The sequence below is a fragment of the Phalacrocorax aristotelis genome, chromosome 11, assembly GCF_949628215.1.
Source record: "Phalacrocorax aristotelis chromosome 11, bGulAri2.1, whole genome shotgun sequence".
Classification (NCBI taxonomy): domain Eukaryota; kingdom Metazoa; phylum Chordata; class Aves; order Suliformes; family Phalacrocoracidae; genus Phalacrocorax; species Phalacrocorax aristotelis.
Window position 1 is genome coordinate 22,355,385 of NC_134286.1, and position 23,875 is coordinate 22,379,259.

General features: G+C 41.5%; 1 protein-coding gene and 1 long non-coding RNA gene across 2 annotated transcripts in view; one reads left to right on the top strand and one right to left on the bottom strand.

Annotated features, from left to right (window-relative positions):
• The window catches only part of LOC142063012 (uncharacterized), a 313,397-nt gene that overhangs the window by 56,038 nt on the left and 233,484 nt on the right, over positions 1 to 23,875 (top strand). The window contains exon 7 of the mRNA XM_075106291.1: positions 3,762 to 3,944. The gene's annotated coding sequence lies outside the window, so the exon portion shown is untranslated. The remainder of the gene's footprint in view (positions 1 to 3,761; positions 3,945 to 23,875) is intronic.
• Positions 11,675 to 23,799, bottom strand: LOC142063017 (uncharacterized). Its single transcript, XR_012662608.1, has 3 exons — positions 23,655 to 23,799; positions 13,174 to 13,303; positions 11,675 to 12,089 (listed from the first exon to the last, which is right to left on the bottom strand). It is a non-coding gene; the product is annotated as an uncharacterized LOC142063017 (long non-coding RNA).

The following is a 23,875-nucleotide window of genomic DNA, read 5'->3' on the forward strand; positions in this document are numbered from 1 at the left end:
TATGGGGATCCAGAAAGGGGTGGAGTGAAAAAATCCTGTTGGGGTTGGAGAGGCGGGATACTGTAGGGTTTAAAAGCAAGGTGATGTTTAAAGGTGATTATCACTACACTAGCAAAGCTTTTCCAAATCCAAGCTTGGAGGCCACAGTGAAGATCTCTGAGTATCCCACTGACTTATTTTTCACTCAGGTGCTTATTGTTCTTAGCTTTTGGTGACAAGGACAGCAAGAGGAAAATGTGTGCAGGTAACTGCTCTATGGCTGCTACGCAAATACATATATCCTTTCCCATGTTTTCATAGTATAAGGCATTGGTGCTCTGCCTGCCAGAGAGCATGTGCTAGCTTTGGAGATTAAAAAAACCCTTATTCACACAGGTAATAATTCTATTAACTGATTCAGAGCGCTGCTCAAGTAGTGCTGTCAGTCCAAGTACTTCTGACCCCTTTATGTACTTCTGACACAAAGGGTGATAGTTCTCTCCAAAGTGTTAAATACACACTGTGTTGGATGCAAGCGCTTCCAAAGAGCTTTTGAATAAGCATCGTAAGTCTAATATGACATAAGTGTTAGCTGCATTTTTCGTACGGGAAAACGGGGTGCTCAGATTTGCCTGTGGTCACACTGTGCCGCTGGAACAGAACCAAGATGTTTCCCGGGAATTTTGCCTCTGCTCTGTAGGCTGTTTCGCTGTTTGTTCTTGTATCATTTGCTTTCTGCAACTCTTCAGATTTACACAGTTCTTGAACATTCACCTTTCTCCCTCTGAGTCATGTCCTAGTTGTTCTTCTCTTTAGAATTTCTCAGGACCCAGCTGTGAGTATCACCCAGTAGCCTTACTTTGTATTTCTCAGAAAACTAGTATATTGTAGCTAGACTAGCTTTGGCTGTATACGATATGTCAGAATGTCATTCTCATTCCTGTAGCGGCACTCTGAATCTTCACAGCTAGCCAGCCTGGGCTAAGGAGCTACTTAGTGCAAGTTTATGATTTAAATAGCGTGCATAGATTGACCCTGTGGCACGGTCATGCTTACAGAGTTCCTTTTCCTTTCACATTATAAATAACTATGAAGTTTTTTTTATTTTCTTTATATCTCAGGGTAATAAAGAATAGCAATGTTAGTGTTCTCATCCTTTGCAAGCAATCTGTGTTTTCAGTTACTGTAACGATTTTGGGGAGGGGATTCTGATTACTGAAAAAAAATTGTGATTTTTTTTTTTTTGTACCCCTATGGGGATGAGAATTCCTTCTAGTCTCACATAAGCCCTTGCGCAAAGTGATTGCTCAAAAGAACATTAGGGGAAATGGATAACGATTATCCTAGCTTTGTGCTAAAATTCAGGTGGTCTCTTTGATTTAAGTGTCTGCTTTTTAATTGGCTAAATTAAAAAAGCTCTTCCATTAACATCAAGTGTCCTGTCTTACGGTCTTAATTCCCATATTCTGATATACTGGGCGTCCTTGGATTTTTAAGCTGCAAACCTAATGTAACTCCAGCAACTTTTTAAACAGAGTGAGATACTGAGGTGCAGTCTTAGCAGTTATAATCCCTTGATCGAATTAAATATAATATTAGAAGCTCCAATTCATAAAATTCTACAATAAAGTTGATTGTTTCAAGGACTATAATTTTTATCTTCTGTCTCTATCCTTGCTATGTGAATATCCCTTCCTAGCTGTGACGTCATATCTCCTTTTTGACTTCAAGCTTGGGGAGTAGAGATTGCCTCCTATTTTGAATGGATTTACTTAGCACTTAACATTTGTGGACTCCTAAGTCTGACCAGGAACTTGGTAAACTGCTGTAACATCATTTCCCTTTTGAAAAATGGAGATAAATTCTGATAGTTAGGTTTGGATTAGCCCAGCTGTGGCAGGTAAGATATAGCTGTGGCTGCCTTCTGACTACCTGCTCCATCCTACTGAAGGAGGTTTCTGCCTTCCTTGTAGTCACTGAATGGGACTGTGGGGGCACTGAAAAAGAAACAAACCAACCCATCCCTCTCAAATGGTGTTAGGGGGCAGTGAGTTTATTTTCTTTCCCTTTCAGTTCGAAGTACGGAGTGCGTTGTGGTTTGCCAGAGTGAGGTTTTGTGACCTAAAGCCGAGAGCGTGTGCTTTGTCCTCTGCATGTGCCATGAGTGCATACGGAGTGATCTGAAGGCGCAACACCGGCTGGGGTGGTGATGGCAGACTGGTGCAGTGTGGAGGCAGCTAGACTTAACCTAGTCAAGTGCCCACAGAAAGAAGATACTGGGGTAAACTGTCCTTAGAGCTGCATTAGGATGCATTTCAGGGTGACCAGAATGGTTCACTCCAAAGGAGCTTGGGATAAACTAACATGCATAGAAGATGGTGTATAATCAGGGTACAAAAACAGAGGGTGAAGCAGGAACCTGAAGTACCCTTAAGGCTATCCAAAAGATCTCTACGGGGCTGGCAGATATGACACAGAATCGGCAAAAGACCTACATTCCTCTGGAATGGCAGCTGGAGACCGAGGAGGGTCCCCCGCGGTGTCTGAGGTGGCAGCAGAGGCCCATGTTCAGGCAGCTGGGTCACACTCAGAAAGACGTGAGCGAAACCTCACGATTTCATTTTTACTGTCATTTCATCTGCTGTCTTGCTGTATAAGGCTAATGCGGAAGCTGCTTTGACTATTAAAAGCATGGAAAATACTAATGAAATAAAAATTAAGGACCCTGTGCGGGAGATGGCTATGCACAGGGCTCTCTGGAGCAAGCCTGCTTATATTTAATGAAGATTCAAAACCTTTCAAACTTATTTAGCGAAAGGACCCTCCGTTTGTTCCGCTCCTGCCAAAGAACAATACGATAGAGTCTAGTCCATGAATGGGGCTTGGGCGTGTTCCTCTCAAAGTGGTTTACTCCAAGTTTACAATATTGAAAGGGGGCTTTATACACAGTATGTAGGAACTTCCATGAAAAAATAACCATTTATATAATTATAATTATTTCTGTGCTATTTATTCTTCAAGTATTGCTCTGACTGTAACTCCCGAGTGTTTTTTCCTGCCATATTTCCTTTTTTGACTAGAACTATTTCTTTATTTCTCTTAAGGTACAGGAAGGAGTACTTGAGGTCCCAGGCTCAGTATGTTCTTTCTTTTTTTTTTTCTCAAAGCCTTCCAACAGGATATCCCATTTTCAAGATAAATACAGCATTTTGTTTTTGGAAAACAGGAAGGGCAGGCCATGGAATGGATGGCAATAAAGATTGTTGCTGAGATTTCCAAACTTGGATTGCAAATTTTAGCAGAAGGTGTACAGAACAAAAACATGAACCTTCCCTTTTGAAGGTTTTTAAGGAAAAGAAATCCTAGCAGGAAACGTTAGATGAAATCTGTTTTCAGTCTTTTGTCTAAAGATACATTGTATCTGCAAACAATGCCACTTGGAATAGAGACTAGCTTGTAAACATGAGGAGGAATCTTTTGTAAACTAGGTTTAGATGTGAAGTCTGCTGATCAGTGCATGAATAAAAACTTAACAAAAAGTTTTTATGACACAGCAAGCAGCCAGTGCTTCTTTGTGGTGTGGGTTTTGGTTTTTTTCCTCTCCTACTACAGTCACGGTGCAAAAATTTAATGAGCCATCTGCTGAAATACAGCTTTTCTCTGTAAATCAACAGGGAAAAATAGCAGCCTCTTCCTCAGCTCTACGTTTAAGCTCTTCCTTAAATGTATTCAAAAGGATGCCTTCTCATTTTAGTGACAAACCTTTTCTTAATTCCTTTTAGATACCTAAAGCCTGAGAAACAGCTCTCGAACCATCTGTATTCTTTACAAATGAAACTGTTAAGCATCCTGTTACACAGATGAATTTTGTCTTCAGTCATACCTGTGAGAAATCCCGTCAAGACGGTGTACCTGGCCGGCTCCTGTGCAGGACAGCCTAGCGCTCTGCAGATTTCTCAGAGGAGGTTTGTGGTAGTGGTGGTGCTCAAATGTTAAGGCTGATTTTGTTTAATGATGTTTTAGTAAAATCACTTTTCATAATACAGCAACAATTTTAACATTTACAGCAATTGAAAATATCAGCCTCAGGTTAAGCCCTCGTTTGATTATATGTCATCAGTAGGAGTCTTTCTGTGACAGAATACTAGTAGTGGTGTTACAGGGATGTATTTTGAAAGTCTTTTATGAGATTTTTAGAAATTCCTCCATTGTCAAATGTTACCAGCCTCATCAAATCAGAGGTGAAGGATGATATTTGATAACAGTTAGTTACTTTTTCGTTAGCATAGATATATTATGCTTATGCCATACCTACAGACTGAGTTGGAAACATCCTTCTTTCATAGTTTGCACAGAAATACATCTCAGGACAGCTATATGGATCTTGATATATCATCAGCTGCATACATTTAGGTGTTTTCTTGCCTTGCAGCAATGATAGTCTTTATCAGCAGCCTTGTTTCTCAGGAATTTATCATGAGGACATTGCTACTTATCAGAGTGCCTCCATTTGGGTTATCGTTTGTAATCCCAAACCTCACTGTGTGAACAAATCTTGTATGTAAAAATTTTTTTAAAGGGATAGGATTTTCTTCGATCTCATCCAAAAAGTTTCATTTTAGAAAATCTGGGCTTAGATACTGCCTCTGCTGACTGATGTACTGATACGTCCCCCTGCCTCCAGCCCAAACAAACAGGGTCTGGTGTAGAAATATCTCTGCAAGCCTGACTGTGCTTGTGATCACCCTGTTTTGTTGGTTTGTTTGTTGTTACGTTCAGATATATGTAGTTCTTAAAGGAGGTTTCAGGAAAAACTTGCCAGTTTTGCTTGCTGGACAGACTACAGCACAAGTCCAGTATGGTGAGGTCTTCCTTGCTCCAGAAATTGTTGGGAAGGAAAGAGTTAAGGTGCTTTGATAGGTTTAGGTAGTCCTGAGAAAGACTAAGGAAGAACTGCAGCTTCTACTTCTGGATCAGTGTAATGGATATTGCTAATTCTATTACTAATATTACTGTTGTAAACAAGAGAAGAGTTGCATCTTTCTCCCGTTCGTAACTGCTAACTGATTTCTGAACGCATTAACTATAGGGGATGTAATTTGGTTTCAAGGCATGTCAAAGTGATATTCCAGATCCACTGAATGCATCTGATTTTGCCTAATGAATAAGCAACAACAAAAAAAATACTCCAGCTGGTGATTAATGCTGCTTTTTCAGCAAACGATCCTGTTGCTATGAGACAACAGGGAATCTCAGCTAGCCGCAGCGGTGTGGTTTGATCCAAACCCAGCACAGAAGGTTTGTTCTTGCCAGGTGGTGCAGTCTAAGTGAGTTTTTGGGTATTTACAGGACTTGTTAATATAATATTTCTTCTGTTGGGATGCCATCAGAAATAGAAAGAACCAGACTTCTTTGTGATGTAGATTTACAAAGAATAATGGCAAATTAAGGTTTGCCTTTAAAATGAGATTACAGACGGGAGAGTATCCTTGAGGTTTGCATATCCTGCGTGCCTCATGGATCAGGGAAGAGAAGCTTACACACAGAGTCCTGCAGGTCTGTACAAAGATCTAGCGGAACATCAAAGGGGGAGGCTTTTATTTATAAATTAGTCTATAAAATGTCAGTACACAATAGGAAGAGATAAAGGAGACGCTCTGTTTGCCTCCATTTGTAGGCATTAGGCCAGAGAATGCTGTAAGAGGTCTAGGAGTCTTTGAGCCTGGTATACTCTTTGAGTGCCTGGTTCACACTAAAGGCTTTGAAGATAATTATAAAACCAACGTATATATATTGAGCCCCAACATCTTCAAATGAGGAAGATGAGAATGTATTGTAGTTTTGTTAGTGTCAATAGAATAAAGTATTTCTTCCTGCCGCATCCAGTTCCATCAGTTGCAGGTCTAAGCAAACACTGGTTTGTGATAGGCTCTCTGTACTTGTAATACCGAACTTTAGAACTGTTGCATTTTTATTCTAGAATAATCAGCGTGAGCTTCTTTGTATGCTTTTTTGGCCATGACTTTGTATGCTGAAATCATAAAATAGCGTTGTGTGTAGATGGGATGAGATAGGTATTCTGCACAAACAGTTACTGGGGGGGTTTCATGTCGAAGGAAGATATTTTATAGCTTTGAAGCACAGCTTGGGTGCACAACTCAGGAAATGCCTCCCTCGTGCTTCTCTGTTTGCAGTCAAATTTAAATTCAAATATAGAAAAGCTTGACTGATTTGATATAATCATTTGATTATTTACAGCCTATACATCTATAGATTTTACAATGTCAGCAGAAATGTTATCATTAGTAAGCAAGTCTGTGACAAGGAGAGCTTTTTAGATGGATGGGAATGTTGTCCTCTCTGTAGCGGCTGTAGCCCAAACTTACCTGCTCGGAAACAGACTGGGGCGGGGGTAAAGAACTGTTTCAAGGTGTTCCTTTCTTATTTCTTATTAATACAAATGCTGCTTAGGGTGTATGAGAGAGAAAATGAAACTTTTGCAGATTGCTTTTTTGGTTTTGTTTTTTTTTGTGGGTTTTTTTGTTTGTTTGGTTGTTTTTTTTCTTTTTTTTCCCCCTTTTTTCTTTCTGCTTTGTCTTTTTTTTTCTTTCAGGGATGGTGCAAATATTAGCAAAGACAAAAAAGGCACATTATTTTGCACTAATCTTCATTTGACATTAATTAGCAACATATCAAGCCAACTCTAATGCCCTTTTGTAGAAAACCCCTTCCATTCTGTATGATTAGGGGAGCTCAACAGCAGGATGAGGAGAGAACAGAATTGCTTTCCTCGCACATTTGCTTTATCAGAGAGGAGAGGGGAGCTATTTTTGCTCCCTTCTGGTGATACTGTAAAGAAACTAAGAGGAGCAGAGTGGCTCTTGCAGGTCCTATATTGCAACACAGTATATAGAAAATACAGCTTCCAGCTCAGAGCTTAATAATCCTTAAAAGGTTTGCCAAGGTAGCTATAGTCTGCGCCAAGCTACCAGTAGCCTGTTGGAAATACAGCCTGTAGAAGAGTTATTTTTTGGTATAATCTCAACCAGTACTCAAAATAGTTCTGCTGTACTGGCAAAAAACCCATTTGCTGTTATATTTCAAGGCATGCTATGTTTGTGTGGGGTGTTTTAGGTGGGAAAATTCAGTAGTTTGGAGAAATTTTAAGTGTAAGCCTAAGCCTCAGAGGTCCTTGTTGCAGCTTGCATTGGGCTGCTGTTGAGGCCAGGTCCTGATATGTAGCACCGCGTGATGGGAGGGAGAATGCTAATTCCACATTATTGCTTTGCAGTAAGAGGGTGGGCAGTAAGAACTGTGTACACGGGGATCTGGTACCATTCCAGGTCAGAGGAAGGCTTGTTAGCTGGTTTAAGTCGTGACACCTTCCCAGTCAATAATGAGGGCTGGAGTTCAGTGCAGGAAAGCTTGATTTAAAGGAGTAGCTGGCAAAGCCCAAGAAATGTGGTCGAGCACTGGTGTTACTGGTAACAAATACTTGCCAAAGCAAGTTTTTTAGGCACTGTTTTCACATCGTGGGAATGGTCCTTTAAAAGCCATAATCAGGCTGTTCTAAGCTCAGTGGGATTTCAACCTCAGCTGAGCTACTTGCGGTTCTCAGCTGAGTCACCTCCACATCCACCCCCTCCTTTCACTGCAACGAGAGTTGCTGGAATTAGCCAGGCACTCTACCACGTGCTGCAAGTTGCTGTATGTTCCTTATGTTTGCAGCCTTCCTTTCACAAATGAGGGGGAGGAAGGGCTAGAGACTTATTTCGTGCTGTATCACACGCAGTGTCTCAGAGGAATGGGGTTTCCCGCCCTGGGCTCAGCAGGTATCATGCTTCACCCACCAAAGAATGCACTAGAAAGCAAGCAACAGTGCAAGAGCAGAGGGCTGTCCTTAACTGGAACACAACAGAATGGAATTCCACAGTAGCATCAGTTTAGTGGAACATAAAAGTGCTCCAGACCCCAGGCGTTGCTGTGACATCAGATCCCTTTGCCAGGGTCACCTCTGTTACTCCCCGGCTGGAACTGACAGTCATGGGTGGTTTTATGGGACTCGTTGCTCCCCTTGTGTGGCAGCATGGTCCCTCATTCTTGTCATTATGTGTCGAGAGTAGCCAGCAGGGATCCTGCTGATCTTGAGAGACAGGAGTGGCAGCAATACTTACCTAATATGTAGCAGTTTTATGCTTGGATAACACCGTGTCATTTTAATCCTCATCCTACTAGATCCTCCTCGGCTAGGAAATGAGGATACCTGAAGTTGTCCTGATGGGTAAACGAATGCAGCAGTTTCTCCTGGTAGATCTGGGACTGTGCCACTCCGTTGTGGTCATGTTTACCAGCTGTGTCTCCATAACCAAGTGGAGTGGCAGTGCATTCCTTTCTAAAGAAGAACTCATGGCTGTGGTGCGATCATTTGACTTGCAGGATTAGTTTCTAGACACTTGTTTAGAAAGCAAATATATTAATCTAGCCTATGTTTTACATACAGACCAGTTGTTTGCCAATCTTTACAGCAAGTCAGCTCTCCTGATCTTCACTTATTCCTTATCAACTAGTTTTTTTCCCCATATTTCAAGCAGTAGAAGTTTAGGTACAGAAAAGCTAATTGCCTCTTTCAGAATTTAGGAACTACAGTCTTGCAGGCTTGCTCTAAGTCCACCAGATTTCATTGCCTGGTTACACAGCTAGATGGGAACAGTGCTAATTCCCGCTGAGGTTTCTTTGAAAGGAAAGAATTAAGATGTTGCTCTTTCTTCCCTCTCTCATTTCACCTGTATGGATGGTGTGTGTCTTAGCTGAAGGGGATTGCTGTTTTATCAAAACATAGAGATCTATCTTTGAGCAGCTGCCATCGTTGTTCCAAAAACATAAAACATATTTGACTTTCTAACTGCAGATTGCTAAGGAATAACATACGAACCATGTTGTGACCGGTACCCTCTGCTTCCGATCCCTGGACTGAGCTCAGAAAAATAATAGTTAATCTGTATTATTATCATCATCTTCTGTTCCAATGACTTGGTAGTTTGGGACATGCAAAAAAGGCTGAAACTGATTGTCTACCCTCTGAATCTCTGCAGCAGGTTCTTGGTAGTGAAATGTGTTATTCTGTACTAATGATGTGCAGAAATGCGTAGTAATACCCTTACACTGACAGACAGCAGGAGGCACAGCTTGTATTATATATTATAGCTTTTAATATTTTATCCAGTGCTCTTGTGTAACTGGAACTTTTACATTTGTGGTTTGTGGCTTTGGAGTTACAAATTATATGGCTTAAGCTTGCTGTAGATTGCCGAGAAGTGTTTGTAACTTTTGTTGTACGGAGTAGAGGTTCTGCTAAACATTTATTATGTAATTATGGAGGTAATTGGCTACAGTGATTCAAGTGATGTTTTGCAATTGTACCTTTGTGTTTGTCTCCTCCAGCCTTTCCAGAGAGGAACCAGCTTCTCCCACAGTGCTTAGCCCTTAGTTGGCAGTTTCAAGCAGGGTCCCCAGTAATTCAGAGGGGACAAGTTTGGGAATCCCTGACTGAAGAGTTTTCTGCCTTAACATTATTTGATCTTTTACCTTTGACCTATCTATCATAAGCGTTTCTTTTTTGTATCTGAGAGTGCTGCTCACTGCACAGGCAGATGGTAACTTTCATTCCTTTTGCCAAAGAGCTTACAGCCTAATAGATAATGCAGCCAAACAGTGGGAGGGGGGAAAAGAGGGAAAGAACATTATCTACTGAATATCACTTATCAGGATAGCAGTAGAGCTAGAACAGAAGCATCACCTGAGGGTCGGGTGGGAAAGACATTGCCAGCCTGAGGTTATGAAATTCAAAAAAAGGAAGTGCAAGGTCCTGACCCTGGGGAGGAACAACCCCCCGCACCAGCACAGGCTGGGGGCTGAACTACTGGAAAGTGGCTCCACTGAGAAGGCCCTGGGGATGCTGGGGGGCAGCGAGGTGACCCTGAGCCAGCATGCGGCCCTTGTGGGCAAGGCGGCCAGTGGCATCCTGGTCTGCATTAAAAGGAGTGTGGCCAGCAGGGGGAGGGATGTTATCCTCTACTTTGCCCTAGTGAGACTGCATTTGATGTGCTGCGTCCAGTTTTGGGCCTCCCGGTTTAAGAAGGACAGGGAACTGCTTGAGCAAGTCCAGCAGAGAGCTACCAGGATGGTCAGGGGATCGGAGCATCTGCCTTGTGAGGAAATGCTGAGAGACTTGGGTTTGTTCAGCCTGGAGAAGAGAAGACTGAGGGGGCATCTTATAAAATATCTGCAGGGCGGGTGTCAGGGGGATGGGGCCGGACTCTTTTCAGTGGTGCCCAATGCCAGGCCAAGGGGCAACGGGCACAAGTTGGAACATGGGAAGTTCCACTTAAATATGAGGAAAAACCCCTTCCCTGTGCGGGTGCCAGAGCAGGGGCACAGGCTGCCCAGAGAGCCTGTGGGGTCCCTTCCCTGGAGACATTCACACCCTGCCTGGATGCGGTCCTGTGCCCCTGCTCTGGGGGTGCCTGCTCAAGCAGGGGGTTGGACCCTGCTTGAGGCAGGGTCAAGAAGGGAGCTCCAGAGGTCCCTTCCAACCCCTGCCGTTCTGTGATTCTGTATACAGAGAACCTCTGCACAGGGAAGAACTCAGGCCTTCAAAGCTTTCAAATTAAAACCTCATATCTCCAAAGAAAATCAAAGGGAAATCAATAATTTGTTTAAGGTTAAGGGTACTCAGCCTTCTCAATAGAAAATCAAATATAACCAGCCTCCCTTTGCAATAAGCTGGACTGTTGAGTTTCTGACCTCTTGTGGTCAGTTATGACACTGTGGTATTCTTTTATACAAGTGTTATCTTACTTAAATTTGAAGTCCTGGCCTAAATTCAAGGGTATATAACATAGGTTTTATTTACCTATATTCAGTCTCAAGAGGAAAGTTATTCCTAAATGGTTATTGAGTGCTGTGAGCTGTTTTATGTGGCTTCCTTCCTCTGCTGCCTCCCTGTGCCATACACCTTGTAAAATACTGGTACCCCTCCTAGAAATACTTATACCTAACCTTCCTTTGGATTAGAAGATTTTTGGTATTGTTGTTTGGTTTTTTGTTATTCTTCCCCCACCCCCTGACAGTAGCTAATAGCCCCACTGAGTCCTCTAAGCTTGTATGTGATGAGTTGGATGCTCATCTACACAGGGAACATTATGTTTTATTCCCAGATAGTATGGGAGCGTAGTTGCAGACACCTTCTGTCTAGCAGAATAGATGTGGTCATGAAATATTCTCAGTTTCTAGAAAAACAACCTCTGGTCTCAGTACAAGGAATCATCTGTTCTCCACAATCTTCTGCACAGTCTGATAGGCCCTTCGCGTGGTCTGACCTTGGTGAGCACAAGTAAGGACAGCTCCCGAAGTGGTGTAATCAGGAGGAATGGCTGAATCTGAAAACTGTCTTTAGGCCGATGCTTGCCTGCATCAGGCTGTCTTGGTGCTCAGGTGAAGAGAAATCAAACTGTAGAAAGGACTGCACCTGAACATTGATTTCAAGTACAAAGGAAGTTTATTTGGAGATTTTAAAAACATACAACTAAACCTGAAGGTCTGGCCAGGTATTTTTTTAATTTTACTTTTTTTGGATAACGCTATAGTTGAGATGATCGGTAACAAAGAAACAATGATTAAACAAAGTTTGCTACTTATTTTGATGAATATCTTATTTTTCTCTAGAGCAAGATGCTTTCTTCTTGCATACTGAAACACCTTCCCACTTGGCATCTGTTATTCCTAACACCTGTACTGTTGGTATGAAAAAAGTAAAAATAATAAGATTTTAAAACCCCTCAATTTTTAGATGTGAAATAATTCAAAATTCATGTTTTAAAATCTTTAAATATTTGATTAAATTGATACAAAGTAAAAAAGAACATCCATGAAAATAAATTTTTCATGCAAAATTGTGCTGATCAATTCTGAGCCTTCAGGATAAAAAGAAAAGTTGTGAAGAAGGTGCTTCATGTCTGTTACCTTTTGGCAATGTTACCCGCCAAAGATAGGATGTCACCCCCCAAAATCATCTTCTCTTCTGCATCTCCTCTTCAAGAGCCTGCAAGGCTCTGCGGAGAGAACAGCAAGAAAGGGTGTTGTATAATTGTGCGATACCTACTCAGCAGACAGACATGCTTTGACTCTTCAGTGCGGAGAGTTGTACAGCTGAAATGGTGGAGACAGAGATAAAGAGGGTCAGCAAACAAGACCTGCAGGGTTTTTTTTTTTTCCATTTAGGCAAGTGTTTTCTTACGAGGCAATAGCCTTTCCCTGCATTCATAGGACTTGTTTCCTCCACAGAACAGCCTCAGTATTCCTCTGTTGACAGAGGTGGACAATAAGATACATCTTGGGTTGAACTCGGGAAAGAGGCTCCAGAACAAGGCATTCAGTAGGAGCAGCGGAGGCAAACGCTGTACCCAGTCTTAAATTAAAGCTTGATTAACTTGTTAACAGGATTATATACAGGGGACTGCACTCAGTGAACCAGTGATGTCCTTTTCAATCCTGTGTCCCCAAATCACAGAGCATGTGTCACCAGTAATTGCCAAGTGCTTACAGAGGGCACAGAAATGTTTGTAAAAATAAACTTGTGATGGCACGCAGATTACGTAATGACAATGTCCATGTCAGGGGCTGTAAAGGCCTGTGTCACTCATGACTCTGCTGCTTCAAAGTCAGATGTCATAGCAGTATAACAGCACTTAGAGAGGCTCTGGGAAAGAGGAAACAGGAATTGCCAAGAGCATCGTGCCTGAAGAATTCAGAGTTTGTATCTTTACACTGTTTGACAAGGCCCAGACTCCCTTTCCTGGGGGTTTCCCCAGTGAGTTGCCTTTCTTCTCCCTTGTGTAGTATTGAAAGTGGGGACCTGACTTCCCACAGCCACTCACCACATCCATGACGCATTTCATTACAAGTCTGGGAAGATGTTTTGAGAGGAGTGAATGGGGAAATTCTGGCTGTGCTGCAGCTACTTTCTGGCTGTGGAGCTGACCTAATGTGGCAGCAAAGCTGCTGAAAGGCTCGCAGGAGGAACTCTGTGGCTTGAGGAACATCACAGTAGGTGTATGTCAGATTGATATCTTTGGACTGAAGGAGACGTGCCGATGACACATCACACACAGAAGAACACATCAGAAGGTTTCATACCTGATTTGTTCCCCACTGCTGCAGTGGTGCATAGGATCAGTGCAATGGGGAACATATGAAAGCCTCTCTTGGTGCATCTGTGACTTACAGTAGATGTCATCTTCCAGATGTGGGTATATCTCTGAGATACCTGGGAAAAGAAATGAAGGCATTTAGGAGGCAAAGGTCAAGTTCTCCAACAAGGCCTTATTGAGTGCATATACATTACAGCGCTACAGAAGTGCCCGAGGCTCTCCAGGACTGGCATGCTGTATTACCTCGTACTTTCAAAACAATATACAAATGCTAAAACTATTTAAAACCCACTTGACTCACAGCTCTTCCTCCACTTGACATTTAAATTTCAAGATCAAGATTAGGAGAAGCAAATCAGGATACCTGTATTTAAAGTCAGGTGACCCTCTACTGGTACCACTTACAGATGGCTGAGTAACTGTCAGCTGGGTAAAGAAGTCTGACCATCAAAATCTCTTTTCAACAGAGGACATGCATAGACACCCCTTCATTAAGCATTTACTTATAGTCATTCACAGTGGATCTATATGACATTGCTATGGGTTGTGAATGTTGACTGAGTTCTGTGACAGGAGGAAGGCTTTATGTCTCTGAGGAATTCCAATAGCTCTGTGGAAGAAACTTCTTTACTATCTTCTTGGTAAAAAAAACCCAAGCAAGCAACCAACCAAAAAAAAAATCCCACAAAAACCCACACACAAACCCAGCTATCTTCTGGGAACATGAAAGTACATCAGAGTACATTTTGAGTGAATTTTCTCCATTTTAGCTAGACAATAAGGAACAGGGAGAAACTAACTTACATATTTTCAAAATTACCTTATTTTGCATTATTCAACTTATGGCTTGCTTCACTTTGTCAACACGTATTTCTGGAGGGAGATGGCAAATTTAAATCTCAGAACAGTGACATTAGCCAGATCCTGTGCTCTGAAGCACGTGGACAGCCTGAGACAAGCACACAGAAAGTACTATTGACCTGCTAGTGCTTTGGTTTGAACCCCTCTCAATAAACAGTGCAGTAATCTAATTACAGTGGAGGCTCCTGATATTTTTACTAGTTTTTTTGGTTCATTGTTTATCCTGTATAAGTGCGTGTCAGCTGACAGTTACAGTGTGGGCTCCTGTTCTGTTCCCCTCTACCCTGATCGCCCAATCCATCTTCCCGGCATAATTCTGTTCCACATAATTTTCCTTTTGTGCTTTTCTCTGCAGAACCCTTGAGTCATATTCCTTCTAAAGACTTCTACTTCCACATAGCTTGCCAACTGTAAGCCATCTTGGCCAACAAACCTTTGCGCTTCTTCCAGTCTGTAGCTATGCTGCTGCAGAGATGAGACAGCATACTAGACTTGAGACACTGTGTTCCTCCCAGGGAAGCTCTTTGTCATATTCCCTGTTTCATAGTTTTTCTTGACCATCCAAGCAAGCCTACTTGCTTCTGTTCTGCATTTGGCTTTAGTACATGAGGAACCCGAGTGACTGATAGTGCAGGAGTCCATGTTTCTTGGTAAAACCATCTATTTCCTTTCTGCTCTTCAAAGTCTTAGTGTGATAATTCCAGTTCCTAAATTGTTTGGGCATTATGGAGTTCAGAACTCATTCACAGCCTGAACCATGCTTAAACACACAATTCTGAGGAGGTCCCACTGAAGACAACCACAACCCTGAAAGTCACAACTAACATCTAAGACCAGAAGAAAGGCTGTTTTACTTCAGCATGTTCAATACATATTTTAACGCAAAACTAAAATGTCATCTCTATTTTTAGCTGAAAAGCATCAGCACTGCAAAACTGATGCCCCACGGAACACCAGCTACATCTTCATTACAAGGCTAAACCAGACAACTTAGACCTGGAGAAGTTTTTCTTACGGTGACTGACGGTGTTTTTCAGTTGAGTCTGTACCTGCCTGCTTCCCTGAGCTGAATGCATCTGGCGGACAGACGTAATCATTGTATGAGAACGAGCAGATCTATTTTGGGAAGTACAGGGCAAAACCATTGCTAGATGTATCTGTGCAACACAAGAAAAGCTTGAGCTAGTTTATTTTCTAGTGTTTGCTTATTCCTAGTAAAATGAGTTGCTTAAGCTTATTTTGAACTAGTCCCAGTCAAACACTGACCCTGCAAGAAATATTTTACTCTATCAGCTACTTGAGCATTTTGAAGCTAATTTTGGTCACTAATTTATGCATCTCTGTGCATGGCGGTATATACAGAATGTCTTTTGGAGAAACATTTGTTAAGGCTGCCAATAGTAACTGCCAGATATGTTGTAGGTGGAGTTGTTTGGAGCATTTGCCATCCTTTCTAGGGAAAATAATTTATGTACTTCTCCAGACTAAGAACTTCATTAATGACCTTCATTTAGGAACTACATAGCAAGAAGAGGAATACACCAGAGAACAGAATTCCCGAAGCACAAAATCCTGACCCATTGGCCCAGCCAGTGAATCGCCTTAGCAGAACAGGATTTGCAGAGGTCTAGAACAGTGCTTACTCTTCTCAGCAGAAGAGTAAACAAAACCACTAGGCAGTACAGGGGATCATTTTAGAGGTGAGAGGACTGAATATTTGCATGAATTTTCTATCTGCTTCCTGAGGATCTCTGAATAAAGTCTGTTAAATTATTGATACTTCTCTTTTTCATCCTCAATTCTTAAATTTCATCTAACAACCTTGCCACAGTCAAATTTGTGCCCATTGATCTAACACTCCCTTGACTGCCCCGCTTCCTTTTTAATCGCTATAGAATGCCAACATTTTTTAACCATATTAAAAAAACCCCAAACCTTTCCTTTAGAGCAATTTGCAACTGGTACCTGCATATTGCTACTTTACTAGTACATTCATTTGATAACTATTTTTCTTTTATTTTGACAGAATGTACAATCCTGGCTAGTTTTATAAGGTGGTCTCTCTGTTTCAGCAGGCATGGGCCCTGCCTCGCCTCTGTTTTATCAGCTGCCTCCTCAGGGAATACAAAAGCCAGCAGGCTGCTCTGATTGAGAGAGATGCCAGGAAAACTCCAAATCAGACTCTAGGAAACAGGTGATTACCCGCAGTTGGCACTGCAGCAAGGCACAGACCTCACAAGGCAGGTTGGGAGAAAAGGCTCTTTGTAACGAGGATCGCTTGTTTACCTTCTTCTGTGTTTAAGAAATGAAGCACTGAGGTTGAAGGACTTAAAGTCAGCCTTTCCTGGGACAGCGATGCTGGCAGCTGTATTCCTATGATGTGAAGACCTAGCCTCAAAAACTCTAGCTTATTTTAGACAGGCTAAACAGCCATCCATACTTTTGACTTAGTCATTACTGAGCTGAGACTGCACTGCTCCAAGTTGCTGGCCAAACAGCTGCCAAAGACAGGGCTCCTGGATGAGGGAGGAAGAACTAAGGGGCTGGAGGCATTCTTTAAACTCCCGTTTCACTCTTCAGCTTGAAATCCTCCATCATTCCTCTATACCTGAATGGGGAATGAAGCTGAACCAAGAGAACTGTTACAAGCACAAAATGAAGGGTGTGGAGGCAAAGCTTATCTGATTCCCAAACATAACACGTAGGTAAAATGCATCCACATGTGTGACCAGATGACGTTAACTTGAACTAAATATAGTGCTTCAGGAGCTGGCCTGCTGTGCTAGTGATGCTGAATGAACAAAGGAAAAGATTGTACTATCTCCCAGGGTTATCTAAACTGCTGTGTCTAATTTTGGCCTCCGTAGGTTTCTGGAGGTTGCTGTTTGCAAAAGGCAGCAGCGCGGCGGTGGGTGGAGCAGTTCCCTTCTTGGCAGGTCAGCCAGAGAAGGCTGCTGCAGTGCATGTCGTCTCCCACCTCTAGGGCAGGCGGGCAGGTGAGCCAGCTGGATGCTCTGCGGGAGGAAATTCCTGCAACCTTTGCTAGAGAGAACCTTTAAATAACTTTCCCTTTTCCTGTTATGCCTTCAGTGTTTAGATGGTGCAAGGACAAATCCTGCTCATCCTGAGGGGTCTTCAGGTGCCATTTGGAAATAGCAGTCTTAGCCCTGGATGACCTTTGACTTCACAGCACTGTGCAGTTGCTGAGTGGTCAGAGAGAAGTGAAGCTTCAACTCTGCCAAATCTGGCCCTGCAAGGGAAATGTGAAACGGGGAGTTTCCTTAGCCCTAAGTTCATCTCTCTGTTCTCTCATTTTCCTCGCTCCTAGTTTGTGGAGGCAGGGAAAATGGGTGGGCAGGGAAAAGCAGAATCGTTAGAGCTGAAGAGAGGAGGGGGACATGCCTAAAGGGGAAGGTATGTACAGGTCTGTCTTGACACGCTTGGAAGAGGTTATTGTATCCACTGAACTGGTTTGGTAGTTAATGTCATTTTGGTCTCAGAGGCTGTCAACTTGATAATTTAAAAAAATTGTTTCTTACTTCCAAAGGTTGAATAATGCCGGTGAATATATTCACCCCTATTGTTTTGAAATGGAATGCAAGGGCTGGCTTAGAATTGTCAAGTAAGTGGTGATTTCTGGTAATTTAAGATCCAAAATAGTTTTAGAAGTTCATAAAACAATTTACCTTTTTTTTTTTCCCCCTTAATGTTAAAAACTTTAAAGAACTGTTGCCAATCTTGCCAAGTATTACAATGTGGTACTCTGCTGGGCCTGTCAGAAGGCAAAAGACTACGAAAATAAGAATGACATAAAATAATGTCCTTTAAATAAAATCAGTTTAGTTTTTACATCATACATCACAGTCAAAGACACAGGACTTAGGTTTTAAAGTCGTGCTGTTAATAAACAGGATTGTAATGAGTTAGCAGATGTCTCAAGTTTAAACTGATATTGTTCATTCCATGGATAAATATTTAAAAATATATTTTCCCTTACTTGAGGGAGAGTCGTCCCGTTTAGGAGAGTGGAGTCAGAGCAGTAGGAAGGTGAGCACAGTTATAGTCACAGAGTTTCTTTATGTCCTAATACAGAACAAAAATATATTTCCAAACCTCAAAAGGCATTTGTGAACCAAGTTAATGGTCAAACAGTTCTGTCATGTTCCTTTGTTCAGTGTTATCTGTAAAGCCTCTTATTTTCATGGGGCATCCCTTTGTCCTATGTTTCAAAATAAACCTTGTACCGGAGCAATCAATGGGGCCAAATTAGAGTGATTTAAATCTCTTATTGTGGTAGAAATCACCTGTGTCCTCTGCTTTAGCATCTCCTAGATCCTTTCTGGGTGGCTGCACATGAGAAGATTGCTTTTGCCCTTCCATCTCTCTCTGTGAGACTTGAATCCAAAATTCAGAGGTGCAATTCAGAGACTTGATAAACAATCATCCTTGCTCGTCAGCTTAGCAACACGAAGCACAAGCAAAGCACCCCAAAGATGTTTTCGTAGCCCAGCATGATTCAGTGCATTGCTAAAGTCTTTACTACATCAGAGCCTTAAGCTAACCCATGGAAAACAAACTATATCTTAGAAGGAGGTTCATTTCAGAAACTGATAGAGTCTGGGAACATTCCAGAATTGCTTTAGTTTGCCTCTGGGAAGGCTTGAGTACCAGCAGCGAGGGAACAATTCAGTGACAGCAACAGCTTGTTTCTCAAAGATTTAACTCTGTATTTGTGGTGCTTGCAGGGATAAGGAAATAGCTTCTCCTGATCACTTTGAATAAAAGTTTCATGAAGATATAAATAGCTAATGTAAAAGGAATTTAAATGTTATCCAGAAACAATTCACTCTTACTGAGTCTGAAATAGTAAGGAAACAGGCAACACAGGCACTCTGTACTTCAAAATGCTGCAAGCCATGCTGTGCCTCTTCGCACAGAAGATCCTCCACGTGGTTGTACAGGCCAAGCACAAACATCCAGCTATTAACTTTTTGTGCTGTGAGCCAGCACTGACAAATCAAAGTTAAGTTACCTTTTAAAATTATACCGTTAACATTAGACTTGTGATTTATTCTCTCCTAGTCACATTCTTCAGCCTCAGATGAATGATACCCCTCATGAATCAGGCCCCTTTCCAGGAGTCAAAGTACCGCACCTGCTTAGGCCTATGATACAGAGGGAACAAACCCAAGATAAATGCACTGGTAATCTGGTAGTGTATGAAGGCTGGGGCCTTTTGAGAAGGCATTTAGGACTTAAACATAGTAATTGTATAAGCAGGTGAAGTAACCACTGTTGCTTGCTGCCTCCAAGAAGGAATTTGACCTGTTATCTAGCACTGCATCTTCTAATGGGAACCTTAAGCATGTCCAGTGGAGAAGAGGACCTTTCTGATTCTTATTAAGTTTTTCCTTATGTGGCAACGTTTATTTAACTTCAAACTATATGGTAGGGTCAGGACTCCTTCGGACTTATGAAGGACAGTCACTGCTCTGAAGTGCTGATAAATAAAAGGCTGTGTGGATGAAGGGGACACAAAATTAACAGTACAGCTAAGTGATGCTGGTCAAGTCAGTTTGAGTATTCTGGGATCATGGGTAGAAATGGACACCCCAAATTTAAATTTTTCTCTCTGGTATAAGACCGTTCTTTCTTTGTGGACATAACCAAGAAGAGAACAGTACCTGTAACCAGTATTTAACAACTGCTTTTGCACCTTGCTGAATCTGAAGTAAAAACGATCCAAAGAAAGAACAGGTAGGATGTTAAATCTGCCAGGTCACTTAAAAGGTACATCTTTTTAACTGGGGAAGTAATTCAGATCATTAAGGGGAGTAATAGTCAAAAACCTCCAGACAAAGCAACTTTTCTCAGGAACACATTTATCTTGAAATAGGGAAGCGATAGAATGGGATGAATTGTATCACTCAGAAAGACCTTGTTGAACTCGGTGCCTGGAACCATTTGGGAATTACACGAGTGACCTATTTTGATTTCACCAGAGGCTGAGGAAGCTGCCTAGTCAGTCACCTTTGTACAGAAGTTGTCCTGATTAAGGCGTCACAATGGGAACAGCAGGAACGACTGCTGAACTTATTGCGTACTGGTGGAAGTGCTTTTTCAATGGCATCATTTGCATTTAAATGAAGTCGTCAGCCAGGTTGCGGTGAGCAGTGGTTCCAAAGTACAAAGACAGCATTAATCACTGAAAAGAGAAAACAGCAATGCCTACCTAGTTCTGCAGCCACCTCTGGAATATTCACCTTGAAGAGATACGCCATCTCCTTACTTGAACTGTAGTCCATAGATCGTCAAAATACGACTCAATTCCTATGCAAGAGACCTTGCCTTCCTACTCAAGCAACAACATTTTAAGCTCTCCTCCTTAATTTTGTTAATTCTTAAATGACAGGAAGCCAATTTCAGACAGAAAATCTTCAACATCTCAAAGCTTTCATGAAACTAATTTGTTCAGAGCCACAGAGAGTTTAAGCACAGGCAATCATCCTCCACTGCCACCGAAAGGCATTGATATAGTTTGAGGTATTTTGATGAAAGAAGTGGTTTATTCTTCTTTTCATCCCTGCTCTGTTGAAAGAATGTAATTATCCTAATACCAGTTATTAATTGTGGAGAAAAAACAAGCCAACAAGAAAACCTTCAAAATATTTTTAAAGTTAGTCAGTGCTGAAAGATACAGTGGGAGATCTTATTTTTCTAGTTTTTGCTAGCCAAGTAATATAATTTGAATTCTCACAGCCAAGTTGGAATTTTTTGTGAACTACCAAGGTACAAAAAAGGCTTTGCAGACAGGTCTGTATGCATTTATAAATATATTTCTGCTCTTTACCAAGAGATAAGAATCAGTGCTTTCAGATTCTATATAGTAAAGTTCAGCAAAATTATTCTTTATCTTAACTATTTAGAGTGAAATGATATCAAGTCCTGGGAGGGCACAGCATGAAGCAGTGACAAATGTGATGGCCCAGTTAGGGAGCGGCCTGCAACATGGCTAGAAGGCAAAATTTTCCCAGTAAGGCAACTTAAAAAAATGATCCAGATTATTTAAAAAAAAAAAAGCAAGTACTGCTGGGTGATCGAGTAATCAGTGACCATTTAAACTGTACATACCAGCGCATTTCCAAGTTTTGTACCTGACACGTAAGGTCCGCAGAAGCACTAGAGCCTTTTGGTCTGTTTATTCATGTTTATTCACGATCACCACGTGGACTTGAAACCTCAGAAGAGCGTCAACGTGAAAGCAGTGGTGCCACACATGCTATACTGCCTTTGTGCGTACTGAAACCCTTTGACTTCTCCCTTAGGGACAGGTGATGTGTAATATAATTGCATGCCCTCAGATGAAAGGCTCACCAGTGATTTATTTAACAGTCTAGATAGTACAATGAACCCAGCTGGTTTTCTTACCTCTAAGAACTTGGCTCAGATGTAACTCCACATCACACTAATATGAAAGTTACTCCAAGGTGATCATGGCAGCTTTTCTAAGTAAATTAGGGATAAATTTGACAAGCACTCTCTAGTTTGTGCTCAAGAAAGCTAAATGACAAAGCCAGGAATATTTCCACCCAGGCAGATTAAAGTAATTTTGAACTGCAATGGAGAGGGAATGAAGGGAAGAGGGCTGAGATGGCACCTGTCCATTTCCCATGACTTCAGTAATATGCCCTTAACACTGAGTCCACATTCTCCAACAGTTTTAAAGACTCTTTCTAATGGCTTATGGTATTTCATATCAATCTTATCTTTGAAGAGCATCAGATCAGGGATCTCCTATGGAAGCAGAAATAGTAGACTCGATGCTAAAATAGCACCTGCCATCTGGATTCTGCAGGTGTCTGCAGTATAAGGTTTGGATGGAAATACAGTTACACACCAAAGTAAAAACTGTGCTCAGTCAGCAGGCAGGCATGTCTGGAGGAACGCAGGCTAAAAACTATAGTGTTCAAATCTAAACGCAGAGGAAATAAGGTAGCATCAGCCTTCATGTATTCAGTGGGCCTTCATGTAATTGACTGTTCCAGAAAGCAATGGAAGAACCCGATTGTTTGCAGAAGGAACTTAACATGTCTTAGACTGCATTGGCTTGTCCCAGAGAGTAAAGAAATTTCTGCACCTTCAGTAAAGGTCACTCCAGCAGACAGCTTCAGCACTCTAAGTCAGGAGTGGATGAGGCTACAATACACATTGTCCTCTCTAGCGGGAGGAAGTTAATTTCCAGTCTGTGCGGCCCATTATAACTCAAAATTCCAGATGGCCCATATTTATCTCGGTCAACTTCAGTTTCTCTGCTTCGCCCAAAGCCTATTTTAAGTCATTCCATCTTTGAGGAAAAATTTCCTTGGGGTTTCACAGAGATTAGACCCAATGAACTTCCATTAGAACAACTCTACCTGTTGCATGAGTGGATTCCCTAGAATTGTGAAATCTTGTGACTTATTACAAGGACACAAAATACAGAGAGATATCATACATACAAGCAGTGCAAGTCTTATCTAAGCTAGATGATGAGTGGAGCAAATGCTAGACTAATAGCTAAAAGAAAGCAACAGCTGTCTGTAAAGAGTGGCACTGATTATTAGCCATATTCTTCAGGCCATTTTATAGAATCATAGAATCAGTTTGGAAAAGACCTTGAAGATCATCAAGTCCAAGTGTTTAGTTTAATTACCATTCACTTTACTGGCTAACATTTTGATGCAGTAAATTTAGAGGCTTCTTTATGTTTTTTTCAAAACCCCGAGAACTCAATTAACAGGCTTTGTCAAGTGTTGGACTTCAAAGTGCTGGACAGAGTAGTATAGAAACGTAAATAAAGCAGCCCATTGTAAACTATAGAAAGCTGCAGTTTCCACCTGGACTTTAACTCGGCCTGTTAGGAGGTAATTTTCATTACTTGACTATGCTTGTGTTAAACGGTATTAGTTTAAATTAAGAGTGCACTTTTAAATCCCATCCCAAAACATGAAAATAAAATGTTATACCTAATTTTTCTGCAATTCAGAAAGTAATTTTGAAAAAAGTCCACACCCAAACTCCAACAAAACCCAACAAACTGAAGTTCCCTGTGAACCCAGGGCTTCAAAAAGTATTTGTCATTTCAGGGAAGTTTTTGCATTCAGCCCATTTTGGACCTCACAGTTTACAGTGATGATGCAGCTCCAACAACTGTCTCATCAGCTTATAATTTCTCTTTGAAACTGCAGATTTCTTTTATTTTGATCTGATATTTTAAAATTTAGTAGTAAAAATTATTTCCTCAATTATTAGCTGTTGAGGTAGGTTCCAGATCACAGTGACCTGGTTTTCACAAAATATAATCACTGCTTTGAGAGTTAGGCATTTTATAACACTTTATAACAAAAACCAGACTCCCAAACATAAAGATCATCTGAATTAAAAAGTTATTTCCTACAAGCTCAAACCTTTCCTTCCTCTTTGCCCCTCCAGAGGGAAGTCCTAGAGGTTAACAAACATTCAGGAATGAGGTTGCCTTTTAAATTTTTTTGACCATAGTGACATAAGCACCTGCAACCTCAAAGAACATTTAGTCATAGATAGAAAGGAATGATTAAATTTACTGACCTGGGTAACACCACATTTTGTTACGCTCGCAACACTGCTCCCGCAGGCTGGTTCTGCAGAAGAAAGGCAAAGCAAGGCCCCTAACCCTGGGGAAACTGGCTTATGGGCTTTTCCTCCTCTTATAGCCATCTTACGGGAGCATGCTCATGAGGGACGGGGGTGGACTTGCTAACTGATTCAGCAAAAAATGGCAAAGAAGGTACTTCTAAACCTATAATTTC